The following is an 8800-nucleotide window of genomic DNA, read 5'->3' as shown; positions in this document are numbered from 1 at the left end:
GAGTTCAGAAGAGTTCAAAGAGCCCCAGTTGGCAAGCACTGGAGGATGGATAGACCAGTAAATGATGGTGAGATAAGTTTGGAATGGGCAGGCCAGAAGAGGCAGATACATGCTTCAGAGAAGAGTTACCAGGGCATCTCTGGTCCTAAGAGATGGAATGCAGACTACATCAAATCAGAAGTGTTAGAGTGTGGAACACAGTACCTTTTTACACTTGCCCACTGAGCCCACCAATCTTCTCTTCTACCCAAATAAATTTTTACAAAGTACAAACCCAAGCGAGGAGAAACCACAGTACTCCACTGAAGAAAAAAGCTGAACTGACCTTCAACAGAAATAAGAGGCAAAGAAGATCTTGTCTCTTCCAAATGTTACAAATCTAATAAGGTCTCCAATGAGGTAGTTTAAAATTTGAAAACAGTTCTTAATGTGGATCCAGGATTTTCTAGTATTTCCCCACTACTCCTTTTGGTCTTTCTTTCTAATTAACCTTCATTCCTTTGTGATTCCTAATGATAACCAGATTGTCACAGTTGCCACATTTGACTGGGACCCAAGTAGGAAACGTGTATTCTCCCTTCTGACTCTTATTCTGGTATCTTTAGATTTACTCTTAGTTCCATTCTGCCTGCTCAAATAACCCCTCCTCCCATCCCACCCTATCCTATAAGGAAGGACCCTTGATGCAGATTTGGCTTCCATATTTCTTTCCTGCTACTGCTTTCAACCTTTCCTTCTAGCCCATCTCCACTTCTTTATGAGTCTCACTAACACAAAGAGCTGCTCCTTCCTAGAGACCGCACTTCCACCACACTTGTCTAGGACCAAGACTAGGCAAACAAATACCAAATAATGGTACACCCACTCAACAAATATAAGACCAGATACCTTCTCCAAGAAATACTTTAAATGGTATAACTCCAGATGCCTAGGTCCCAGGACAAAAAGACAAGCATGGACAACTAAGACAATATGCATCCTCCCAAATCCAGCAACCCTATTGTATTATGAACTAAGAAAAATCAATATAGCTGAAGCATAAGATAAGGACTTGAAAATAGAAATTTTGTATAGGACCCAGCAACTTATAAGGGATATGAATGAATACCTCTATTAAGTCTACGAAAATACAGTGAACTTAAATAATGAAAGCAATTCAACATATGAAAGTAGAATTTGAGAAATAAAATCATGACAGAAAACCCAGAGAGATTAAAACTGGAAATGAAAAATTCAGGAGGTCAAACAAAATTTCAGAGATCAGTTCATTGTTCAACCCCCATCAGAAATGTTCTTCCTGCAATAGATGGTAGTTAACACAGAGACCCAACCTGGACAATATGTGGAAAATGAGCCTTTAAAATATTCAGGCCTAAATAGCATGTCTTTATCAAATGCTATCTTAGTCACTTTTTTACTGCTGTGATAAGATACCATGACCAAGGCAACTTATAAAAGAAAAGGTTAATTGGGGCTAACAATTCAGCGGGTGAATCCATAAGCACCAAGTCAGAGATGGTATGGCAATGGACAGGCACGAATGACACTGAAGCAATTGCTGAGAGCTTATATCTAATCCACAGGCATATGACAGAAAGGGAGAGAGAGAGGAGGAAAGAGAAAAAGAGATGGGGGGAGAAATGGAAGTGCCATGGGCTTTTAAAACCTTGAAGCTGATCCCCAGAGACACTCCCTGCAACAAAGCCAATTACACACCTCTTGATCCTTCCCAAGGCGTCAAATGGTGACCAAGCATTCAAATATATACAACTATGGCAGGCATTCTCATTGAAACCACCTCAAAAACTCCTCCTCAAATCTCAAGGATCTATGTGAGGAAACAGCATCTTCCAGACACTACAGTATTGATACACATATGAAGTCACAGAGATTGTGACAGCATGTACAAGACTCATATACATTCAAATCATACACAGCCACAACACTGAGAAAGGGAAGTAGATATAAAGTGTCCCCACCACCCTGCTACTATCCCCAGCAAGTTATTTGAAACAGATACTTTCAGAGAAAGGGAAATAAGTTTTCTAAGATGTAGTGTTACTGGTTATATCAACCATATTCCAGGACAGGCTCAGTGCCCAAGAGTAGTTATTTGGTAATACAAAATGAACTCCATGTTGTTGCTTGGTTGGTTAGATTTTGGGGATGACGGGGTGTTTACAATTTTTGTTTTGATTTGGTATGTTTTTGTTTCATTGGTATTTGTCTTTGAGTTTAGTTTTTTGGGGAATTTTGTTTTCTTTTGTTTGGGGTAAAAAAGAACATGGAGTTCAGTGTTTAGGGAGTTAGAGAAGGACTGTGAGGACAAATTGGGGGGGGCAATATTTTCAAGGTGTATTTTATAAAAACATAATAAGATTTTATAAAAGAGAATTCAATAAAGAAGTAGAAATGCTAAAGGTTTTAAGTGAATATTTACTGGGAATTAAAATGCCAATAACTCAAGTTAAAATTCTCAGTGGAAAACCTCACTAATAAAATGAATGGTGTGAAGGGGAGAATGTTATGGTTTAAAAACAAGTTGGAAGAATTGGACAACTCCGCCAAGATTAATGATAAATTTAACGATAGATATGAATAGAGCATGTGAAAGCATTGGGCTCCATGAGAAGACCAAATTTATGATTCATGAGCATAGAAAAATGAGAAGAATTCCATGCTAAAGACAAATAAATTATTTTGAATAATATCATAAATGAAATTTTACAAAGTCTAGAGGAAAGATGTCTATATAAAATCAACATGCATAACACCAAACAGCATCAAAAATGGAAACCCAGACCAAACACTGAGTATAAAGAACAAAGAAAGAATATTGAATGATGGAAAGAAAAAAACCAACTCACAAATGCAGTTAGAACAATCAAAATAACATCTGATAAGTCAACTGAAACTGACAAACCTAAAGGTCTTAGAAAGATGTACTGCAAATTCTTCAAGATCAAGATACCAGGCTAGACTATAATACCCAGTAAGCCTATCATAAATGAAGAGATACAAACTTCTCACTAATAAAAACAGGCTAAAAGAGTTCATGAGCACTTAGCCAAACCCATGGGTAATCCTGGAAGGAAGACTGAAGAAAAGGATAAGCACAACTAAGAGGACACAGGTAAAAAATAAATGAGAATGGGGTAACTAGAGAAAGGAGCGCTGAACCCAGTTCCAGATAGAGAGAAAGGAGCACTAAGCTCAGGTCCAGACAGGGAGAAAGAAGCACTGAACCCAGGTCCAGGCAGAGCGAAATGAGCACTGAACCCAGGTTCAGATAGAGAGAGATGAGAGCTGAGCCCAGGTCCACATAGATCCACTAAAGAACTCTTCCAGAATATCAAAGAAGTGATAGTAAAGTAAATAATCTCTCCTTAAAAGCTAGTATTATGGGCTGGAGAGATAGCCTCCCCTTGAGCTGGATCCCACTTTGGGTCTGTTGCTGGACCTTCATTTCCTTAGACTCCTCTTCATTTCCATCTGTAATTCTTTCAGACAGGAACAATTATGGGCCAGAGTTGTGACTGTAGGATGGCAACTCCATCCCTCACTTGATGTCTTCCTGCTGGAGGTGGACTCTACAAGTTCCCTCTCCCTACTGTCAGTTATTTCACCTAAGGTTCCTCCCTTTGAGTCCTGAGAATCTCTCTCTTCCTAAGTCTCTGGTGCATTCTGGAGGGTCCCTCCAACCTCCTGTATCCCAATATTTCCTGTTTCCATTCTTTCTTCTGGCACTCAGGGCTTCAGTCCTTTTCCCTCACCTAACACCAGATCAGGTCCCCCACCCCCCACTCCTCTTCTCCCTGTCCACTTTCCCTCACAGATTGCTTCCTCCCTCCCCACTTGTGATAGCTTTCTTCTCTCTCCCAAGTGGGTCTGAGGTGTCCTCACTTGGGCACTTCAGCTTGTTGATCTTTTTTTTTGGGGGGGTTGTATTTTTTTTTATTACGTATTTTCTTCAATTACATTTCCAATGCTATCCCAAAAGTCCCCCCTCCCCCCCTCCCCTACCCGCCCATTCCCATTTTTTGGCCCTGGCATTCCCCTGTACTGGGGCATATAAAGTTTGCCTGACCAATGGGCCTCTCTTTCCAGTGATGGCCGACTAGGTCATCTTTTGATATATATGCAGCTAGAGTCAAGAGCTCTGGGGTACTGGTTAGTTCATAATGTTGTTCCACCGATAGGGTTGCAGATCTCTTTAGCTCCTTGGATACTTTCTCTAGCTCCTCCATTGGGGGCCCTGTGATCCATCCACTAGCTGACTGTGAGCATCCACTTCTGTGTTTGCTAGGCCCCGGCCTAGTCTCACAAGGGACAGCTATATCACGGTCCTTGCAACAAAGGCTTGCTAGTGTATGCAATGGTGTCATCATTTGGAGGCTAATTATGGGATGGATCCCTGGATATGGCAGTCTCTAGATGGACCATCCTTTTGTCTCAGCTCCAAACTTTGTCTCTGTAACTCCTTCCATGGGTGATTGTTTCCAATTCTAAGAAGGAGCAAAGTGTCCACACTTTGGTCTTCGTTCTTCTTCAGTTTCATATGTTTTGCATATTGTACCTTATATCTCGCTATACTAAGTTTCTGGGTTAATATCCACTTATCAGTGAGTACATATTATTTGAGTTCTTTTGTGATTGTGTTACCTCACTCGGGATGATGCCCTCCAGGTCCAACCATTTGCCTAGGAATTTCGTGAATTCATTCTTTTTAATAGCTGAGTAGTACTCCATTGTGTAAATGTACCACATTTTTTGTATCCATTCCTCTGTTGAGGGACATCTGGGTTCTTTCCAGCTTCTGGCTATTATAAATAAGGCTGCTATGAACATAGTGGAGCATATGTCCTTCTTACCGGTTGGGACATCTTCTGGATATATGCCCAGGAGAGGTATTGAGCTTGTTGATCTTTTTTGAGTTCTGTTTACTGTACCTTGGGTGCTCTGTACTTTTTTTTTTTTTTTTTTGGCTAAAATCCACTGATTAGTGAGTACATACCATAAATGTTTGTTTGGGTCTGAGTTACCTCACTCAGGATGATATTTTCTACTTCCATCCATTTGCCTGCAAAACTCAGGATGTCCTCGTTCTTAATAGCTGAGTAGTATTCCATTGTGTAATTGAACCAAATTTTCTATATCCATTCTTCTGTTGTGGGACATCTGGGTTCTTTCCAGCTTCTGGCTATCACACATAAGGCAGCATTGAACATAATGGAACACATGCCCCTGGGGCATGGTGGGCATCTTTTGGATATATTCTCAAGAACAGTATAGCTGGGTTTTCAGGTAGATCTATTTCCAATTTTTTCGAGGAAACTCCAGATTGATTTCCAGAGTAGTTGTACCAGTTTTCAATACCACCAGCAATGGAGGAGTGTTCCTCTTTCTCTACATCCTTTCCAACATGTGTTGCCACCTGAGGATTATATCTTAGCCATTCTGATTTGCATTTCTCTGATCACTAAGAACTTTGAACAATTTTTTTAGGTGCTTCTCAGCCATTTGAGATTCCTCAGTTATGAATTCTCAGTTTATTTCTATATTCCATTTTTTGATTGGTTTGTTTAGTTTTTGATGATGAACTTCTTGTGTTCTTTATATATTTTGGATATTAGCCCTCTATTGGATGTGGGGTTAGTAAAGAATTTTTTCCAATCTGTAGGTTGCCGATTTGTCTTATTGTCTTATTGAATATGTCCTTTGTCTTACAAAAGCTTTCCAGTTTCATGAGGTCCAATTTATCTATTCTTGATCTTAAATCATGAGGCAGGAGTTCTGTTTAGGAAATTTCCCCCTGTGCCAATGAGTTCAAGGCTCTTTCCCACTTTCTCTTCTATTAGATTCGGAGTATCTGGTTTTATGTTGAGGTCTTTGATCCACTTGGACTTGGGCTTTGTACAAGGTGACAAATATGGGTCTATTTTCATTCTTCTACATACAGACAGCCAGTTAGACCAGCACCATTTATTAAAGATGCTTTCTTTTTTCCATTGTATAATTTTGGTGTCTTTATCAAAGATCAAATGACCATAAGAGTGTGGTTTTATTTCTAGGTCTTCAAATCTATTCCATTGATCAACCTGTCTTCTCTGTACCAATATCATGAGTGCCCTCTGTAAGACCCAACGAGCAGCTGAAAGAATCAGATGCATATATTTGGACCCAATCAATGGACAGAAGCATCTAACTCCTGTTGTTGAATTAGGGAAGGATGAAAGAAGCTGAGGAAAAGGACAATCCTGTAGAAGGACAAACAATCTTAATTAATCTGGACCTCCAAGATCTCTCAAACATTGGACTACCAAACAGGCAGCATATACCAGCTGATATGAGGCCCCCAACACACATACAGCAAAGGACTGCTGTGTCTGCGTTGATTCAGAGATGATGCACCTAATCCTCAAGATACTGGAGACCGCAGGAAGTTTAGAGGTCAGGTGGGGTAGGGGGTGGGGACCTTCATGTGGAGACAGGGGGTAGAGAGGAGATATGAAATATGGAAAGTTGGGAGGGTGGATGGGGGGGGAATAAAATCCTGAGTGTAAAAATTTAAATTAATTAATAATAAAATGAATATACATCATAAGCACCAACTAATAAGTAAATGTTAGCCCAAATGTTTGGAATACCCAAGATTCAATTCGCAGACCATATGAAGTCCAAGAAGAAGGAAGACCAAAGTGTGGATGCTTCAGTGCTTCTTAGAAGGGTGAACAAAATACTCACAGGAGGAAGTATGGAGACAAAGTGTGGCGTGAGACTGAAGGAAAGGCCTCCCAGAGACTGCCCCACCTGGGGATTCATCCCATATAGTCACCAAACCTGGATGCTATTGTGGATACCAACAAGTACTGGCTGACAGGAGCCTGATATGACTCTTCTTTAAGGCTCTGCCAGAACCTGACAAATACAGACATGGATGCTCACAGCCATCCATTGGACTGAGAGCAGGGTCCCCGATGGAGAAGTTGGAGAAGGGACTGAAGGAACTGAGAGGGTTTCCAGCTTCATAGGGGGAGCAACAGTGTCCACCAGCCAGAACCCCTAGAGATCCTAGGGACTGGACCACCAACCAAAGGGTACAGATTGTGGGAACATGGCTCCAGCTGCATATGTGGCAGAGGATGGCCTTGTTGGTCATCAATGGGAAGAGTGAAGGTGTTCGATGCCCCATTGTAGGGGAATGCCAGAGCTGAAATACTGGAGTGGGATGTTGGGTGGGGAAGCAGGGGGAGGGGAGATGGGACAGGGGATTTCCAAAGAGGAGTCCTGAAAAGGGGAAAACATTTGAAATATAAGTAAAGAAAATATCCAATTAAAAAAAATTCCCTTAAAAAAAGGAAAAGAAGAAAAGCTAGTATTACTCTGATTCCAAACCCAATAAAGAAATAACATTTAAGAAAGAGATAAACTGTAGAACAATTTTTATGAACATACATGTGAAAATTCATAAAATAAAATCCTTGTATTCTTTCATCATTTCAATAGATGTAGAAAATTCCTTTAACAGAATCCAATGTCCATTCTTGATAAAAGCCATGAAGAGGAAGGAGAGGGATAGAAGAACAATGTCTCAAAATAATAAAACCTTTAAAAGAATTGTTTGAGAATTAGTTGCTTTTCTGATTGTAACTTCAGTTGCTCAGCAGGAAGAAATTCATATCTGGTTCTGTACACTTGATCAAAAAACACCATGGCTGAAGGTGTCATAGATCCTATAAAGAAATTTAATGTACTTTTTTTCTAAACACACTTTGAGTGAAAGTATTTTCTAATTATTTATGTTTACACCTATAGATGAGTGTTGTTCTCTAAGGCCCAGAAACATCACAGAAGAGAGGAAGGGAAAGAATATGAGAGACAAATGATGGAGAGGAAGGATGTGAAGTTCTATCTCTTAGGCATAGCCAGATTCTGTAATTATGAATTCATCACTGTATTTATTTGCACTACACTAGGGCTATCAAAATTCAGTCATGGATACGAGAGAGGCTTGTGGGACCCCACACTTCCCTGAATAAATGCTTATTGATGGATACTGAAGAAGGAGTGTTCATTGGCTTTGATAGTATAGTCACTTGTAAGACCCCTTTGCACCAGTGGATAGCTCTATATTCATATGCACGTGGATGGCCATATTAAACTGGCAGAGGTGGAGGTTGGTGAAGGTCTCAGGGGAGTAGAATAGTAGAATGGATAGTGAATGAGTGTAATCAGAGTGAGTCATCAAAGAAGAAATATAAATGGGCAAATCAACACATGACAAAATGTTCAACAAGTTTAATCATCAGAGAATTGCCAATTAAAATAGTTTTGTGATTTCATCTCATCCCAATCAGAGTGGCTGTAATTGAAAAACAAAAATACTAATGACCACAAACTTGGCAAATGTGGATCCTTTATCAATTGTTAGTGAGATTATAAACATGTGATTATCATAAAAATAAATTTGGAGATTCCTTAACACATGAATAGACCTACACTGTAAACCGGATGTCACATGTTGATACTCAAAAACCTGAAAGTCAACGTACTGCAGAAATATATTTACACAACCATATTTCTTACTGCAGTATTCACCATAGCCAGATAATGAAACAGTCTGTATGTTTCCTAATAGGCAAATGAAAAAAGAAATATGATATTATGCATGAAAAAATTTTCATTCACAAAGAATATTAAAATAATGATGTATACTGGCAAATTGATTATGGGTGGTTAGAATGGGGATGGGCGCAGTAGGCTCATGTTTGAATACTTGGTCCCTGTGGTTGAATAGTAT

Source organism: Mus musculus, chromosome 9 (assembly GCF_000001635.26).
Source record: "Mus musculus strain C57BL/6J chromosome 9, GRCm38.p6 C57BL/6J".
NCBI lineage: Eukaryota > Metazoa > Chordata > Mammalia > Rodentia > Muridae > Mus > Mus musculus.
The sequence above is the reverse complement of the archived record's forward strand: the minus strand, read 5'-3'. Positions refer to the sequence as shown.